We start from the raw sequence: 17,880 nt of genomic DNA, 5'->3' as shown, positions 1-17,880 counted from the left end.
GTCGTAGAGTTATGTTGTCATGCCATGTTGTATTTACACATATCAAGCATATTGTGTGTATGATTGAAATGCTTGGTATGTGTGGGATCCGACAATCTAGTTGTTTATCCTTGGCAGCCTCTCTTATGGGGAAATGTAGTCTAGTGCTTCCATGAGCCATAGTAGTCCGCTACAGCCCGGTTCACCGGAGTCCTGCTAGCCCGGCACTACTGCTCAGGACACTTGACTGGCCGGCATGTGATTCACTTTGTTTCCGTGTCTGTCCCTTCAGGGAAATGTCACGCGGTGACATCCAGAGTCCTGCCTAGCCTGCCACAGCCCGGGTTCCCGGAGTCCTGTTAGCCCAGTGCTACAGCCCGGATTCACACGCTACTGACCGACATGCTCGATGTTGATTCATGTATGCCTTTCCCCGTAAGTTAGTGCCACTTTGGGTTCACGACTAGTCATGTCGGCCCACGTTTTCTGTCATATGGATGATAGCGACACTATCCTATATGTGAGCCAAAAGGCGCAAATGGTCCCGGGCCATGGTAAGGCGACACCCGTGGGAATACCGTGCGTGAGGCTGCAAAGTGATACGAGGTGTTACCGGCTAGATCGATATGACTTGGAATCGGGGTCCTGATAGCTTTGGTATCAGAGCCCGACTGCCTGTAGGATTACCAAGCCAAACTGGTTGAAGTTGGGTCTAGAAATGCTTTAGTTATATAAGGGAATTGATTGTGGAAGGGAACGTAAGGCTCTTTTTACTCCTTTACCTTATGCCCTTCTTATCTGAGTCAACCTCTTCTTTTCTACGGGGTTAAGATACTAGGCCTTCTCATCTATCTATCAGGATGACGTGTTACTAATCCATAGACTTATAGGATTGATGGATTCAATTCTCAGTTCAGTTCCTACTATTTCTGTGTGTTGATAGTTGATCTCGGAACCTTGATATTGTGTTGTTGAGTGGTTGTGCCACCATTTTGCAGGATGTCTCAAATCTTTTGAGCATTTACAGCCGTTATGTTGTCCGTGTCATCCCTGGTCTCCAAATAGTCTAATGAAATTGCAAACCCCTTCCTCCTATTCCTGATGTCCATTTGGGCCAGATTAATCACACTAATCGGTGAGTTGAGGTACTCTGTTGCCTCGACATATATGTTGGAGCTATTTTTATGGCCCTAGGTGTTTTACGGAGTCACCTAGTAATCTAGCCATGTTTTGTATCCCCAGTGTGTGATTCTGGCCATTATTCTCGAAAGCATCCTGTGATGCCATGTAGTAGTAGGTATTCTATTCCTGGGTTCTTGAACCCGAGATTCACCCTACTTACCTCCTGTTGATAGTGTTTGCTCATTCCGTTAGGATATTGGTAACCTTGCGACAGTCCTTGAGGTCCGTGGTATTTCTTTCTTCCAAATACCATGAACCATTAAGGCAGAAGTTCTTTGAACCAAAACATCACAATCAGAGTACTCTTGAGGAGTTCTCCATTCATAATTGTGATTCTGCCAGTCCTACCTTCCTACATGGGTTATCTGGAAGAAACTTGTTGAACTTGGTTCGACATATTAATCTATGCATCCACAACTCAGAAAGATATACGTCCTCTTGAGTTGTCCGTCTTCATTTGTACTCCAACCATCGCCTATCAATTGATAGTCAGGAGAAATTGTGCATCCATGTTATCGATGCTTATTATTCTTGTGGTCCGTTAAGCCATTCTATTTTAGAATGACTACGAGAAACAAACTCCAGTACCTCATCCATATCCAGGATTGGGTCAAAGCAATTGTGTCCTGTAGATCAAATGCCCATCCATCTTTTGCTCTGTTCTACCCTGGAGTATTACCCCCTTTATGTCAGGATTGTCATGAGAATTGCACCATCTCTCATGAATTCTTGACGCAGTGATACTTCGTGCCATCATTTTTCATTCCTCGGTTTCGTGTTGTCGCAACCGGAATGCCGGCAAGTGAACCATGATGTGAGAAATCAATACTCCTAGCAACCGTGTTGCTTGGTAGTTAATGGACACTAATATCATTCTTAGCGTGTTGGTTATCGAAACACTATTCTAGGATTGATTGTGCTACCTTGTCCTTATTTCCGGTGCACTCTTCGATCAATGAGTTAGGATTATTCAATCCCTTGCTTATTTGTCCATATCGTCTTGCTCTGAAAAGCAAGATTGTTCTCGAGCTTAGTAACATATCGGTGGTTCGTAATTTTTCGAAGATCTTCTCGGAAGTATTACCTGGTTGTCACCTGACCGCTATGTTGAGTTCGTGATCAAGTTGGTTTTCTTATAAATCACCCCTTCTCCAAGAATCTGTGTTGGATATCCCTGAGCTAGTTGGTTGAGCTAGACAACAACTTGGAGAGTTGGAAGACAAAAGCTTGTCTGACTCAGTTCATCTTAAGGGATATCTTTTTGTGTGTGTTTGTGTGTGTGTGTGTTGAAGAAAGATGCTATCTCCATCAATGGGTCCTCCCGATCAGTTGTTGGATCTATTGCCTTGTCAAAACTTTGACTTGTGTATGGGCTATTGTCAAGTCAAATCAGAACCAACGATGTTCATAATGTTGTCTTACTCGTGGTTGAACCCTCGAGCATACACCATTATATATTTTGGTCTAACCAATTATATCACCTTGTCCACATAGTCATGGAATTCCATTGTATGGAAATCTTGATAAATTGTTGTTGAGCCCATCGACAACATCCTTGTCTCCTCCATGATTTGGTTGAACATTACACCAGTGTTGGACACTTTATAAGCATTATCTTCGTGTTCCGTTCATGAAGCATATGTTCGGATGAAAGGAGTGACTTCCTCTAATTAATGTGAATTTGATGCAAGTTGCCGCCGTGAATTCGAGAAAGTTTGTTTTACCTCCTCTGGAATCATCCCAAGTCAGTCATGCACGTGCGAAGTATTCTATGGTCTGATAGACTGATCATCTTCATTCCATACGTATCCCTAGCACACCAAGCCACTGATTGATTTGTTCAAGGAGAAGGAGTACCTTCATAGGAGCTAGTCATGACTTATGTTAGGACGTCGTTATCCTCGACGATGGTTCCCAACCTGAACTCGATAGTGTTTTATTATAAGACTACTACATGGTCATGCTTGTCTTGGACAGCGTGTTCACATGTGTGTAGCAGAACCAGCTCATGTTTTGGAGTTTACTATCGTAGTTCATTTCCCGAGAATCTCGCAACATCATCTCGTCGGTTTGTGTTGCAAACTTCCTTTTTCCGGACATGCTGTCTGAAATATCCTGTTACCAGCCAGATCTGAATCTCAGGCAGATATGATGGTTGGGACGTTTTCCCAAGAGCTATGATATTGGTCTCTCGGTAACCGGTGAAGTGGATGACGTGGCCAACATACCCAACCAGAAGACCTATTATTGTAGTATCTTGTTTGAAGAAGTTGGCCACTTCCCCATAAGGATCTCGTAGAATTTATTCCAATAGTAGTTCCTTATGGATTTTTGTGTTCCCGAAGTCCACCCTTTTACTTGATGTCCTAGATACCAAACCATATCAATAAATGGGTTATGCTAGCACATCAAGGAGAACATTAGAAGCGGAGTGCTAAATGTCTCTCGGTCGATCATCCAGATTTTGATCCCATGGCCTCGCTAAGGTGAAATCTGAGAAAGTGTTATCTTTCTTTGCATTTGCATCCTCCACCATTATTCATCATGGTAGTATGTTGTGTTTCCAGGATCCTTGACATGGATATTGGTAAAACTTATTGAATATGGGAATGCTCAAGTTCTTGAGAGCATGTGCAATCACTAGGATTTATCATCGGCATTAATTGGGATCTGCTCTCAGTTTCCTCGGTTATGCTATAACCTTTCCGATAGTGGAATCTCTCTCTACTATTGGGTATCTCCCCAGTTACTAGAATCATTCCCAACATTTGCATTTTGTCCCCATCTTGCACCCACCATTGTGCCCTTTCACTATGATCCGCCTTCTTAGCAGTTATTGTCCAAGATCATCTTCAAAAGTGGACCTACCATGGGTCCCATCCATCTCCGATGATAAGCAAAAATCATCACTTGCGTTGTCTTCAACAAGGTAGTCCACATACCCCATCCTAGTCCGGGTATGCCATCCCTTCGTATTCCGCCAAACGATTGTTGTGATTTTCCCTAGGCTGGTAGGAAGAGTTTCAATGATCTTTGAATCAAAAGTAATTCTTTTTGCCACTTAAGGGAATATTTCTACGAGTCACCTTCTTCTAAGATGTCTCATTATGGTATCATGGCAACTCAACTCCTCGCTACATTGACAACCGTTCACCACCTTCTTAAGCGTGAAATTGTTGTCTACCTAGTGAACCTTCATCATCTTTTACACTCCATCCCCCTGTGGATGTATGTTTCATGTCTCAACTCGAGAGATGTTTTATATCTCACCCCAAGAGTTGATCTTGAGTTGCCCGAACATTGAGAAGGTCGATTCCGGTAGAGTTCCTGTCCGTCGTCATTATGTTGGATGAAGATCTTGAAAGGAAGGACGCCAAGATCGATCTGAAGAAGTTGGATCATGAAGATTGTGTTAAGCCTTGCATCCCCTTTGTCTTCTCACCTCACGTCCTGAATCTCATGACGAGATTCTTGTATAGTGGGGGTGAGTTGTCACATCCCTAGCTTCTGGCATTGCACTACGCTAGCTTCATGTGTGCACCATGTTTAAATTTTGCCTAAACTTGAAATGGGGATGTTCAAACCCTAGCACCAAATGAAATCCAAATAGGATCACAATGATCCCAAAATGCCCTTTGGAAATGTTCATCATTTCTGATAAAGGTAAATACCTCTGCCAAAAATGATAAACATGTTTCTAGGTCATTTCTGGATTTTTGAATTAACTCATATTGTACTTGAATTGGCGCATTTAAATCCTATAAATATTTTAAATGCTCTAATAATTCTGAAACTAGTTGATGGCTGTTGGGAATAATTTCAATAGTGCCCACAAATATTTTCAGGATTTTTGGAAATGCTATGGCATTTTTAATAAAGACAAAACAATTGCAGAAAATAGAAAACAGAAACAATTAATAAAAGAGAGAGAGAGGGTTTTTACCTAGCACTCACCTGGGCCTCACCTGTTTTGGCCCATGCCACCACCTGGCGCTGCCAGTCGGACGCCGCGCGCGTGGTCGCCGCGTGCTGGCACGCGCCCGAGCCACCTCCTGCTTCCGCCGACGCTGGAGGCTAGATGGACGCGCCACCCAACCGCCCCAACCCCTCTGGTCTATGCACTCCTTTTCTCCCCTCCTCTGCTCTCTCCTTGCAGCGCACCCAAGCGCAGCCGCAGCCGCCGCTCGCCGTAGCCATGGACACCGACCACCCCACGCCTCGCCGATGCGCCTAGAAGCTCCGCCACATCGTCCTCCACCCCCTCACCGAGCCACGCCCCGCCGGAAGCCCTGCAGCATCGTCCCCGAAGTCCGGCGAAGTTGACTTGTTTGACCTAGGGTTTGACCCCCCAGGGTCACTGACACGCGGGCCTGTCTTTGTTAATCTTTAGTTAGATTTAGATTAGTGCTAATTAACCCTGACAGTTAGTTTAGACACTGACCAGTGGGCCCAGGCCCTAATTAACCTAGATTAGTACTAATGTAACACTAACTACTCTATTAGTTAGTTGTTACACTGACATGTGGGTCCCAGCCGTCAGGTTTGACCTGGGCTGGCGCCTTTGACCTGCCGATGTCACCCCAACGTCATGCTGACGTAGTTAACCTTTTTCTGGATTTATTCTTATTCAGGAAATTCCATAAAATAGCTAAAACTTCTAAAAATCATAGAAAATAATCTATAACTCCAATGGAAATAATTTATATATGAAAAATGATTAGAAAAATCCAATCTATCCATCTGTATTGGTTTCATGCATGTCAGAGCAACTTAACCTTGCTGTTTAGGTCAAACATGTTAATGCATTTATATGAACCCATAACTTGAGTTTGTATTTGAATCTTGGGTTCAAATAAGCTCAAAACCTTCTGGTTGTAGTTGCATTAGCCGAACACACAGCATATTGCCATGTCACATTCATGCATCATATTGTTGCATTGAACTGATTGTGTCCTTCTCTATTTGCCAGTAACCGTCCCCTCTCAGACGACAATGTTTCCGGCGACGTGATCGATGACACCGATGAAGAACTATTTTATCTTCAGAAGTGCTAGGCAAGCAAAAAACCCTTGTTCATTCCGATACAATCCCACTCTCTCGCTCCTGCTCTCTTTTACTGCATTAGGACAGCAACGATTCATCTGTTACTTACTGCGGTAGTTGAACCCCTTAACATGACCTGTCATTGCCTCAGTAAATAGATGAAACCCACTAGCATGAGTAGGACTTGTTTGAGCCTTGATGTGCCTACTCATTCATGCTTGTTTGTCATGCCTGCTATTGCTTAGAGTTGTGTCAGGTCTGATTCATCGGGGTTGAATTGGAAAGTTGTGAACATGTCCTGATGTATGTGAGCTAAGTGTGTTGAACACGATTTGGTAAAGGTATCGATGAGAGGCCATGTAGGAGTACATGGTGGGTTGTTTCATTGAGGCCGTCCAGAAGAACTAAGATCTGTATGTGTGATTTAAGAATCAGTTACTACCATACATTGGGCCCGAAACCAATGGACCCTCTCGGCTTCTTAATCACCCTAGTCCTCTGTCCAGGAGTTGCAACTAGTTTCTGGTGTTTGTAGGATATGTGTTGGCGGCTGTGCGTAGTGCTGACCCCAGGGCTGGGCTATGTTGCGGTAGATACATCATGGCCGGGCATGTCGGGCGCCCGTTTGGTGTCTTGGAACCCTGTACACATCGTTCGGGGCCGTATGTGGAAACCTCGGCCGGACTCCCTACGGATGGAACCTGGATAGGCGATAAACCTGGACTAGAGACTTGAGTGTTAGGTAGGCCGTGGTCGACACCCTCGTTGGGCTTCTGCTTGAAGGTTGCTGAGTACATGTCGTGTAAACGACGTTAAGTGGTGAGAGCTTGTATGAAGAAGTACACCCCTGCAGGGTTAACATCATCTATTCGAATAGCCGTGTCCGCGGTAAAGGACTACTTGGTTGCCTATACAGTTCATAGACAACTTAAAGTGGATACTCGAAAACTTGCAAGATAAGTGTGAGTGCTATGGATGGCCTTCTCGTAGGGAGACGGGAGCGAATCCATAGTGGTGTATTGAATGGTGAATATGTGGACTCGTGTGCGCCACCTCAAAGAGTTACTTACAGTCGTAGTTCAGGATAGCCACTGAGTCAAAGCTGGCTTGCTGCTGTTAAACTCCACCACCCCCTTTGTTGATACTAATGCATATGTAGTTAGTTCTGATGTAAGTCTTTCTGGGTACATTTGTACTCACGTTTGCTTAATTTATGTTTTGCAGAGAGACTTCAGTCTCGCTAGTAGTACCACGTGGACTTCGACGTTTAGCTTGATACCTCAGCTATGATCTTGTGCCATCGGCAGGATCTGGTAGATAGTCAGGCTTCTCAGCCTTTTTCATTTGTAGATGTCTGTACTCAGACATGTTCAGCTTCCGCATGTGCTTTGATTTGTATGCTATGATTGTTGGGTCATGAGACCCATGTTTGTAATATCTCGCTCCTTGGAGCATGATGAATAAATACATGAGTCGTAGAGTTATGTTGTGATGCCATGTTGTATTTACACATAATGAGCATATTGTGTGTATGATTGAAATGCTTGGTATGTGTGGGATCCGACAATCTAGTTGTTTATCCTTGGCAGCCTCTCTTATGGGGAAATGTAGTCTAGTGCTTCTATGAGCCATAGTAGTCCGCTACAGCCCGGTTCACCGGAGTCATGCTAGCCCAGCACTACTGCTTAGGACACTTGACTGGCCGGCATGTGATTCACTTCGTTTCTGTGTCTGTCCCTTCGGGGAAATGTCACGCGGTGACATCCGGAGTCCTGCCTAGCCTGCTACAGCCCGGGTTCCCGGAGTCCTGTTAGCCCAGTGCTACAGCCCGGATTCACACGCTGCTGACCGACATGCTCGATATTGATTCATGTATGCATGTCCCCGTAAGTTAGTGCCACTTTGGTTTCACGACTAGTCATGTCGGCCCGGGTTCTCTGTCATATGGATGCTAGGGACACTATAATATACGTGAGCCAAAAGGCGCAAACGGTCCCGGGCCATGGTAAGGCGACACCCGTGGGAATACCGTGCGTGAGGCCGCAAAGTGATATGAGGTGTTACCAGCTAGATCGATATGACTTGGAATTGGGGTCCTGATAGTGGTGGATTGCCTCAGGGGCTGGTGATGAACAGTACAAGGGAAGAATAGCCTCGTGAGAGGTGCCCTTGTGCTGGTGCGATGAACTGCTTGGGTGAGTTCAGTCGCCTCTCTCTATCTCTCTACTAGTGCTCTATCAGATCTATCGATGTCTTCCCCCCCTCTGCCTTCTGTCCGATCTCTAGGTGTTTTTCCTCTCTCTCTCTCTCTCTCTCTCCGATCTCTAGATGTTCTTCCTCCCTCTGGTGGCTAGCTCTATTTATAGAGGCCCCGGGCCTCTCCCCAAATAATGAGCGGGAAGGGCGCCAAAAATTGGCTATTTTGAAGGGGAACATCTAGTACAAGTTATCCTGACCAAAGGTGGTCTTCGGCTGCCAAAAGCACTGGTGGTGACGCCGTCTTGGGCTCCACGGTGACCTCCATCCTGCCGCTCTGTTGGTCTTGGTCTCGTTGCACCGGAATGGTAACCTTTGCCCGATGCCTTGGCATGTGCTTGCCCCCTTTGCACCAAAGGGGAAACAAGGACACTGCGCAACCCGGTGCCCGCCTGGTCTCGATCGTCATGGCTTGCGTCACGGGCTCCTCGCGAGGTACCCCTGCCTTGATCTCTCTGCCTCCTCGCGAGCCTGCCTGATGAGGCTGCCTCTGAGGAAGCTTCCGGTTGTCTGCCCCGCGAGGCTTGGCCCCTCGCGAGGGTCTTGAGCTTGAGTTGATGAAGATGGGCCGCACTGGGCCCCCACTTGAGCCACGCCGCAGGCCGCAGGCAGGCAAGTCTGGGGACCCCCATTCCCAGAATGCCGACTGGTGCGCACAAAGATCTCTCCCCCTCTCTAGCTCGCACACTCCATATGATCTCACGGCCTAGCTCGGCGAACCAAAAGAACGAGAGACACAAGATTTATACTGGTTTGGGCTACTGTTGTGGTGTAATACCCTACTCTAGTGTGGTGTGGTGAATTGGCTCTTGGGCTGAGGATGAACAGTTACAAGGGAAGAACATCCTCCTAAGGAGAGGTGTTCTTGTGCTAGGTGAGCTTGTGTGGTTGGGGATTCTCTCCTCCTAGATCCGCCCCCTCCTATGGTGGTGTCTAGTCCTATTTATAGAGGCCCCGGTCCTCTTCCCAAATATTGAGCGGGAAGGGATCCCACAACCGCCAAATTCGAAGGGAGACAACTAGTACAAGTTATCCTGACAAAAGTAGTCTTCACCTACCAAAGGCTCTGGTGGTGACTGAGGGAGTCCTGGATTAGGGGGTCCCCGGACAGCCGGACTATATCCTTCGGTCGGACTATTGGGCTATGAAGATACAAGATTGAAGACTTCGTCTAGTGTCCGGGTGGGACTCTCCTTTGCGTGGAAGGCAAGCTTGGCAATTCGGATATGTAGATCTCCCTCATTGTAACCGACTCTGTGTAACCCTAGCCCCCTCCGATGTCTATATAAACTGGAGGGTTTAGTCCATAGGACGAGAACAATCATAATCATATGCTAGCTTCTAGGGTTTAGCCTCTACGATCTCGTGGTAGATCAACTCCTGTAATACTCGTATCATCAAGATCAATCAAGCAGGAAGTAGGGTATTTTCTCCATCGAGAGGGCCCGAACCTGGGTAAACATCTTGTCCCTCGCCTCCTATTACCATCCGCCTTAGACGCATAGTTCGGGACCCCCTACCTGAGATCCCCGATTTTGACACCGACATTGGTGCTTTCATTGAGAGTTCCACTGTGTCGTTACCATAAGGCTTGATGGCTCCTTCGATCATCGGCAACGATGCGATCCAGGGTGAGGTTTCTCTCCCCGGACAGATCTTCGTATTCGGCGGCTTCGCACTGCGGGCCAACTCGCTTGGCCATCTGGAGAAGATCGAGAGCTGTGCCCCTGGCCGTCGGGTTAGGTTTTGAAACTTAAACTATACTGCCAACATCCGCGGAGACTTGATCTTCGACGGATTCGAGCCCGTGTCAGGTGCCCCGCAGAGTCACGACGAGCATGACTTAGCTCTGCCGCCGGACAGTGTTCGAGAGATCACCCCTGTGGCAACTCCGGCCCTCGATCCGGAGTAGATCGCACCGTCCGAGGACGGGTGGATGGACGCCATCACGGAGGCCGCACACTCAGCAGCGATAGAGCCGAATACTGACTTCACCTCCACCAAGACCTGTGTTGCTGGATCGTTGGATTCGTCCCCGGCCACGGGCTCTGAACCGCCTGTGTCCGTGCCTATCAAATCTGATTGGGCGCCGATCATGGAGCTTTCCTCCACGGATATCTTTCAGCACTCGCCCTTGGGAGATGTGCTAAATTCATTAAGGTCTCTCTCCTTGTCAAGAGGCCCATGGCCGAACTATGTCCGGCTTGAGTGGGAAGCGGACGACGAAGAAATCCGTCCCCCACCCACCACCCACTTAATAGCCACTGTCGACGACTTATCCGACATGCTCGACTTCGGCTCCGAAGACATTGACGGTATGGACGACGATGCGGGAAAAAGAACAGGAACCACCGCCCACAAGGCACTGGACTGCCACCTCATCATATGATATATACATGGTGGACACCCCCAAAGAAAGCGATGGCAATAAGGAAACGATGGATAATCCCCTCGAGAAGCAATCTAAGCACTGGCGTCATTAGCGCTACTCTAAGCCTCGCCATAGAAAAAGCAGCGATACCGGCACAAAAGACAATAACACTACGGATAGTGTCGAAGACAAAGACAATCCCCTCCAGCCAGGCTTTGAGCAGGAGGATGGGCAAGCTAGCCCTAAGAAATAGGCGACAGACGGAGAATCAGAAGATGACACTTACATGTCCCTCTCCGAAGACGAGGCGAGCCTCAGTGACGAAGAATTTATCGTGCCTAAGGATCCCGTCGAGCAGGAGCGCTTCAAGCGCCGGCTTATAGCCATAGCAAAAAGCATGAATAAAAGGCAACAACAGCTTCAGGCTGATCAAGATTTGCTAATGGTTAGATGGACCGAGGTCCTGGCAGCCAAGGAATAAGAACTCGAACGCCCAACCAAAAGTTACCCAAAATGCAGGTTGCTACCCCAACTTGAGGAGGTAGCATTAAAGCCCACACTCCCAGCGTATGATGCGGCTGACCGACCACCTCGTGGCCGAGACAAAGCGGCATATCAGGCCGAAGTCCAGCCCGCACCCCGTCGCCAGTTAAACAAAAACACCAAGGCCCGGGGTAACACGCAGGACCTGCGAGAAGTATTGGAAAACAAATCAGGACATAAAAGATCGGTCTACGGATCACAGGGGCGCGCCCCAACGCATGACGACAACCGTCACGCCGGATATACTAAAAGCAAATCCAACTGGGCCGCACACCCCCTATGCTTCACTGATGAAGTAATGGATCATGAATTCCCAGAAGGGTTTAAACCCGTGAACATAGAATCATATGACGGCACTACAGACCCCATGGTATGGATAGATGATTTCTTCCTCCACACTCACATAGCCCGCGGGGATGAGCTACACACCGTCAAGTATCTCCTGCTAAAACTCAAGGGGCCGGCTCGGCATTGGCTGAATAGCTTGCCGGCAAACTCCATCGAAGGTTGGGAGAACCTGGCAGACGCATTCCTGGACAACTTCCAGGGCACTTATGTGCGACCACCGGATGCTGACGATTTAAGTCACATAACACAACAGCCCGGAGAGTGAGCTAGGAAATTCTGGACTCGGTTCCTAACTAAAAAGAACCAAATTGTCGATTGTCCGGATGCCAAAGCCCTAGTGGCCTTTAAAGATAACATCCGTGACGAGTGGCTCGCCCGACATCTCGGTGAAGAGAAGCCAAAATCCATGGCAGCCCTCATGACACTCATGACCCGCTTTTGTGTGGTTGGCCCGTAGCAACAACACAGCAAGCAACCCTGGAACATCAGAAGCCAGGGATGGCAACGGCAAACCCCGACGCAACAAACACAGGCGCCACAAAAATGGTGAAAACACCAAAGATACGGCAGTCAATGCCGGATTTAGGGGCTCTAAGTCCAGTCAGCGGAATGGGCCACTCAAAATGACAATTCGGGTTCGTCCAGTCTGGACCGCATACTCGACCGCCCATGCCAAATTCATGGCACCCCAGGAACAGTAGCCAATCATACCAACAAAGAATGCTGGGTCTTCAAACAAGCCGGCAGGTCAGGTGCCAAAAACAAAGATAAGGGGTCTCAAAGCGACGATGGCGACGAGGAGCCCAGATCACTGAGTATAGGAGGGCAAAAGAAATTTCCCCCGCAAATCCAAATGGTGAACGTGGTAAACGGCACCTACACTTCCAACCCGGACTGGACGCACACCCTTAGGGACGTCGACTTAACAAAACCAGTCGTCCCACAATATAAACTAGGGCCGATCACCTTCAACCGCACGGATCATCCGTTTGACACCAATCAGGGCAATCCAGCCGCACTAGTCCTCGACCCAATAATTGACGGAGGTAGCAATCTAAACCTGCTTTACTAGGACACAGTGCGCAAGATGGGCATCGATCATTTGGTGATCAAGCCCACTAAAACCACCTTCAGAGGTACTATACCAGGTGCGGAGGCCAGCTTTACAGGATCCATCGCCCTTGAGGTAGTCTTCGGATCACCAGACAATGACCGTGCCGAAGAGTCAATCTTCGACGTCGTCCCCTTTCGCAGTGATTAGCAGACACTGCTCGGATGAACCGCGTTCGCTCGATTCAACGCGGTACCACATTATGCCTACCGTAAGCTCAAGATGCCCAGTACACGCGGCGTCATCACGGTTAATGGCAAGGCCGAACTTTCCCTCGTCACCAAGGAGTATACCGCTACTTTAACAGTAGAAGATACAAGTGGCACCTTCCAATCGAACCTCGAGTCGACGGCCCGACTCCCGGACACCGCCAAAGGACTTCGAAGTACTTCGCGGCAGGATAGCCTAGCTCGTCCAGAGCTCAATTAAACACTCCGGCGAAGGCCAGGACAGGCCACATACCGCGGCTCAACAGCTTTGCGGCACACAAGCATTTCTTACATTTTGTTTGCAGGTTCAACTTTGCGCAGACCAGGACTGGCGATATGGAAGCAGCTCGAACGCACAAGGAAATCCTTAGATATTCCCCGCGATGACCATCTGACTATACTCCGGATCCGCACACAGCTTCTTCCCCCTGGTCTCAGCAGGTTCCACAGTCATATTTCTTTTTTATCACCTTACCTGTACTCACACACATCGACATACTATTAAAATACAGTAGGTGGATTTATATAACGTTTATCTACTGTTATTTCTTGTTGAAATTCTTTTGTCAAGTGACATCCGTACACCGCGATATGCCTTAAATATGCAGGGGCTTTGTTTTACCGATAATACGGCAATCAAGTCCAAACACCTTCATGGAAGTTCGGCACCCCAAACTTATAGCATGATATGCACCAGCTCCGAATCATGTCTTGGGTCAAATGTTGGGTTTGCCCGGCTCCCATGTTTTGCATCCTTACGTTCCGCTGTATGGCTAAGGCGGCATAGGGAGAACTACTGCGATTGTGTCCCAGTTCTTCTGGACGAGCACCTCAGCAGAGAAAGCAGAAAACTGACTGTCATGATACGGCGAGAGCTGGTCAGCTGTTTGAGAGGTTGTAAAATCTTTAAGGATTCCTCCCGCATAATTCATAAGCAATGCAGCGTGCGATGGATCGGCTTTTCTTCCGATCAGGTGCTCATATAGCCCCTCGTGCGGTCTTCCGAACACCAGGGGCTGCGCCTACCTTCCTTTTCTAAAGCTCCTATGGCTAAGTGAGAGTGATAAAGCCCTATAGTCCGATTGCCTAGTTCGTTGTGCTGAACACCTCCTTCGAAGAACCAAAAACTGGGATAAAGAGTGATCAGGTTTATCCCGAACACCCCCATACTTCCTACGTGGGGGCAAAAGCCGACAATACTCTCGGGATTAATATATAAAACGGCCGCGCAGGAGGATAAACTTTTATATAACAGGCAATAAATAATAGAAATGACCTTGTTCAACATTACAAAGGATAACATGATTGTATTCATGGAAATATAATGTCCTTGATGCATTGCTCCGCCGCAAGGCAGGATCCTTTCAGGACACTTTCATAATATAATTCGGGCTTGCGGTGCTCCTTCCCCTCTGGCGGTCCCTCGGTCATCAGCTTTTCAGCATCCATCTTCCCCCAGTGCACCTTCCCGCGGGCGAAGGCCATTCGCGCACCCTCTATAGAGACCAACCACTTGATGACGTCAAGTCAAGGGCAGGCACTCACAAGCCGCTTCACGAGCCCGAAGTAGCTGCTTGAAATCGGCTCGGCAGGCCATAGCCGGATAATCAAATCCTTCATGGCTAGTTCGGCCGCCTATGCAGTTCGATCAGCTGTTTCAGTTGGTCGGCAAAAGGCACCGGATAATTTGGTGCCAGATACTGCGACCAGAAGAGCTTATCCGCAGTGTTCCCTTCTTTGGCTCGGTAGAATTGGGCGGCATCAGATATGCTGCGGGGCAATTCTGCAAATACCCCTGGAGGAATCCGAATTCAAAATTAGAAACATGATTTTCTCCTCAAATACGTGCTTTACATGGAAAAAAGCCTTACCCGCCGCGATCGTCCTCGCCTCTTGGATCTCCTGCAGGGCGCTTTGGGTTTCCCCCTGGGCATCGCGCGCGGCCTGATGAGCCCTGGCGAGTTCGGATTCTTTCTCCGTTAAACTCTACTCCAAGGTCTCGCATTTCTTCACGGACTCTTGAAGCTCCTGCTCAGCTTCAATAACCATGGCCTCGTGCTTCCACGAAGATCTTGCTCTGCGGCTGTCTTTTCCTCGGCCTCGGCAACAACCTTCCTTAGAGCATCGTCTTCGGTCATTGCCCCTGGCGAAATAATGAAACATATTTTATCATACTAGAAATTTGTTTGCACTGAACGTGAACAAGGCTTGCGCATACCTTGTTTATCATCCAATTGCCTTTTCAACCGGCCAAGTTCTTCCTTGGCCCACTCCAGACTTTGATTTAGTCCGGAGACCTCTGCAGTATGAGAGGCAGTAGCTGCTGCAGACGCCTGCTTATGAAAGAAGAGAGATAGATGTCATCAAGTGAGTCTTCCCGCGAACATAAAATTGATCCTCTGTCCGGTCCTTTCTTGCACCGAATAGTGTATCAGGGGCTACTATCCATACTATGACACTCTTCGAGACCTCATAAAACATACCTGAAAGTCTCTTATAAGGCTGATACAGGCTTTATTCAGTCCACTCTCAACATACTGAATCTCCTTAATCACCACACCCATCCGAACTCTGGAGCAGCGGCCCATTCCGTGTCACACCCTACATTTTGTAACATGTCATTTGCATTAATACAAAGCATGAAAATGTGGACCAACAAAAACTTCTGCATTATTTGGCTCTTATTTTATTTTTTTGGAGTTGGTTTTCTCTGTGTGATTTTCAAGTGCTCTTTAAAGTCAACTACTCCACCTTCTGTACTTCATCTCCTTGCCCCAAACTTCTGCACAATGATCATGCCATGTGTATAGTGCAATATAGTATTTTCTTACAAAAATAATTTGGCCAAATAGTATTTTCAAAAATTAGTTTTCCAAAAACCCCTGAATTGAGGTTTGCACGGCAAGTACTTGATTTGGGGTAAGAAAAATATTTCAAAGAGTACATTTGAAACCTATTAGATATATGATTCCCATAAACCACCAAAATATAATTTTAGAAGTTATTTTCCTATTTTATTGAAAAGCTTTTTCTTAAGGCCAGAAATGGTCTTTAATAGGGAAAAATTATTTTATTGTTTCTAAAATATTTGACAAAAATCAGGGAAACTTAGTGGACATATATTTTCCATATATAAGAGTTTCAACACATGGTCATGTTCAAAATATTGGACAAAAGCTCCCAAAACCATTTCTTCCCATTTCAAGGATTTGAAATATTTCTACAGGAAATATTTTCATAAAAATCCAAGGAAAAGTCAGCAAGTCACAAATGCATATTGTGATCACCTTGCAAAGCCTCATATCAATCAAGGTCAATTGGGCTCACCAAAATGCCCCAAAACCCTCTCTGACCAGAATCAAATTTGAACAACTTTGTACTACCAACTTTCTCTCCTTGACCCCAACTTTTGTGAGCATGTTCACATGACCAAATGAGGCCACTACACCAAGTTGTGCATCAAGGGGAAGTGATTTGCTCAACTAGATCTACACAAGTTCATTTCTGCTAATTTTTAGGGTTTGCCAAGGTTTCATTAGCAAACTCTTCCAAATGAGCTCATCTTCCTTCTACCTTGTCATTTTGTCATGAAAAACACCCCTGCCACGTTTCACAAGAAGGAAATCAGTGCAAGTACCCCAAAACCATATCAAACACCTTCTGCATTTTAACTTAAAACCCTGTTTGGGCCTCTTCCACTAATCCAAATGAGTTCTCCCCTTTACCACACCTCCTTCTAACCTCCCTCTACCTTTGGCATTTAGCACAAGTCAATGCCCATTGATCAAGGGGATGAAGCCACCAATTTTCTATTCTGGACAGCGCCATTTGCACTCTTCTCCTTCCTCTCTCTTCACCCACTGGCCACCCAAAGCATCCAAGGCCATAGCCCACTTCTTTACTTCCCCTAGAGCTACCAGACACCTTTGGTCGCGCCCACATTGCATAGAAAATGGCCATGCCGGCCATTTGGGCGCTCTGGAGCGCGCTATAGTGCGCTCCCGCACTGTAGCCGCCCCCTGCCAAGCACCTCCGGCCACCTCGGGCCTCCCTAGTGCGCCCGACGATGCTCCTCGGCGTCCGCAATACGCTACGGCTTGGCCCCCCTCCTCCTTCTCCCTCCTGCCGCCCCTGCTCGCACGCGCGCTGGCCGCCCGAGAGCTCCAATGAGCGGCCTCACACGCGCGGCATCTCTGGCCTTACCCCACTCTCTCCCTTAGCTCCCCTCGGCGTAGTCCACGCCCAGAAACAACCCAGACACAGTGCCAGCTCCTCCCGAGCCCTGTGGCAACGAGAAGGAGCTCGCCGGTGCACGGGTCCATGGCACCCCGCCGTTCGCCTATTTAAGGGCCTCCCCGAGCTCTCCTCTCTTCACCACTCGCCCTCTGCACCATCAAATCATCCCCCTGCACCCCCAGTTCCACTCCAGAGCCGCCCGAGCTTGAGATCGAGCTCGAGCTCTGCCACTTCGGCTCGCCGGAGTTCGCGAGGTACAGGCCGTCCCCGTTGCTTCTAAGCCCCGATCTAGAACCCCCGCACTCCACTGATCTATTTCCCCTGTTTCCCCTCTCTGTAGCTGCCGGAAACGGCCGAAACTGCCGCTACCTGAAGCTCCTCCGCCGCGTGACCTCGTCGCCGGTGAACCAGGCCACCCCGGCGACCAACTCCACCTCCACCCGAACGGCGACATGACGCTGAGCCCAGTCGTGCCCTCGCCCGACCTTGCCGTGCCCTGCATCGTCGCCGGTGAGCTCGCCGGCCGTCTGGACTCGGGGTTAGGGATGACAGGCGGGCCCTGCCTGTCAGCCTCTCCCCTCCATCGTCTTTCTCTCTCTCTC

Source organism: Triticum aestivum, chromosome 4A (genome assembly GCF_018294505.1).
Source record: "Triticum aestivum cultivar Chinese Spring chromosome 4A, IWGSC CS RefSeq v2.1, whole genome shotgun sequence".
Classification (NCBI taxonomy): Eukaryota; Viridiplantae; Streptophyta; class Magnoliopsida; order Poales; family Poaceae; genus Triticum; species Triticum aestivum.
The sequence above is the reverse complement of the archived record's forward strand: the minus strand, read 5'-3'. Positions refer to the sequence as shown.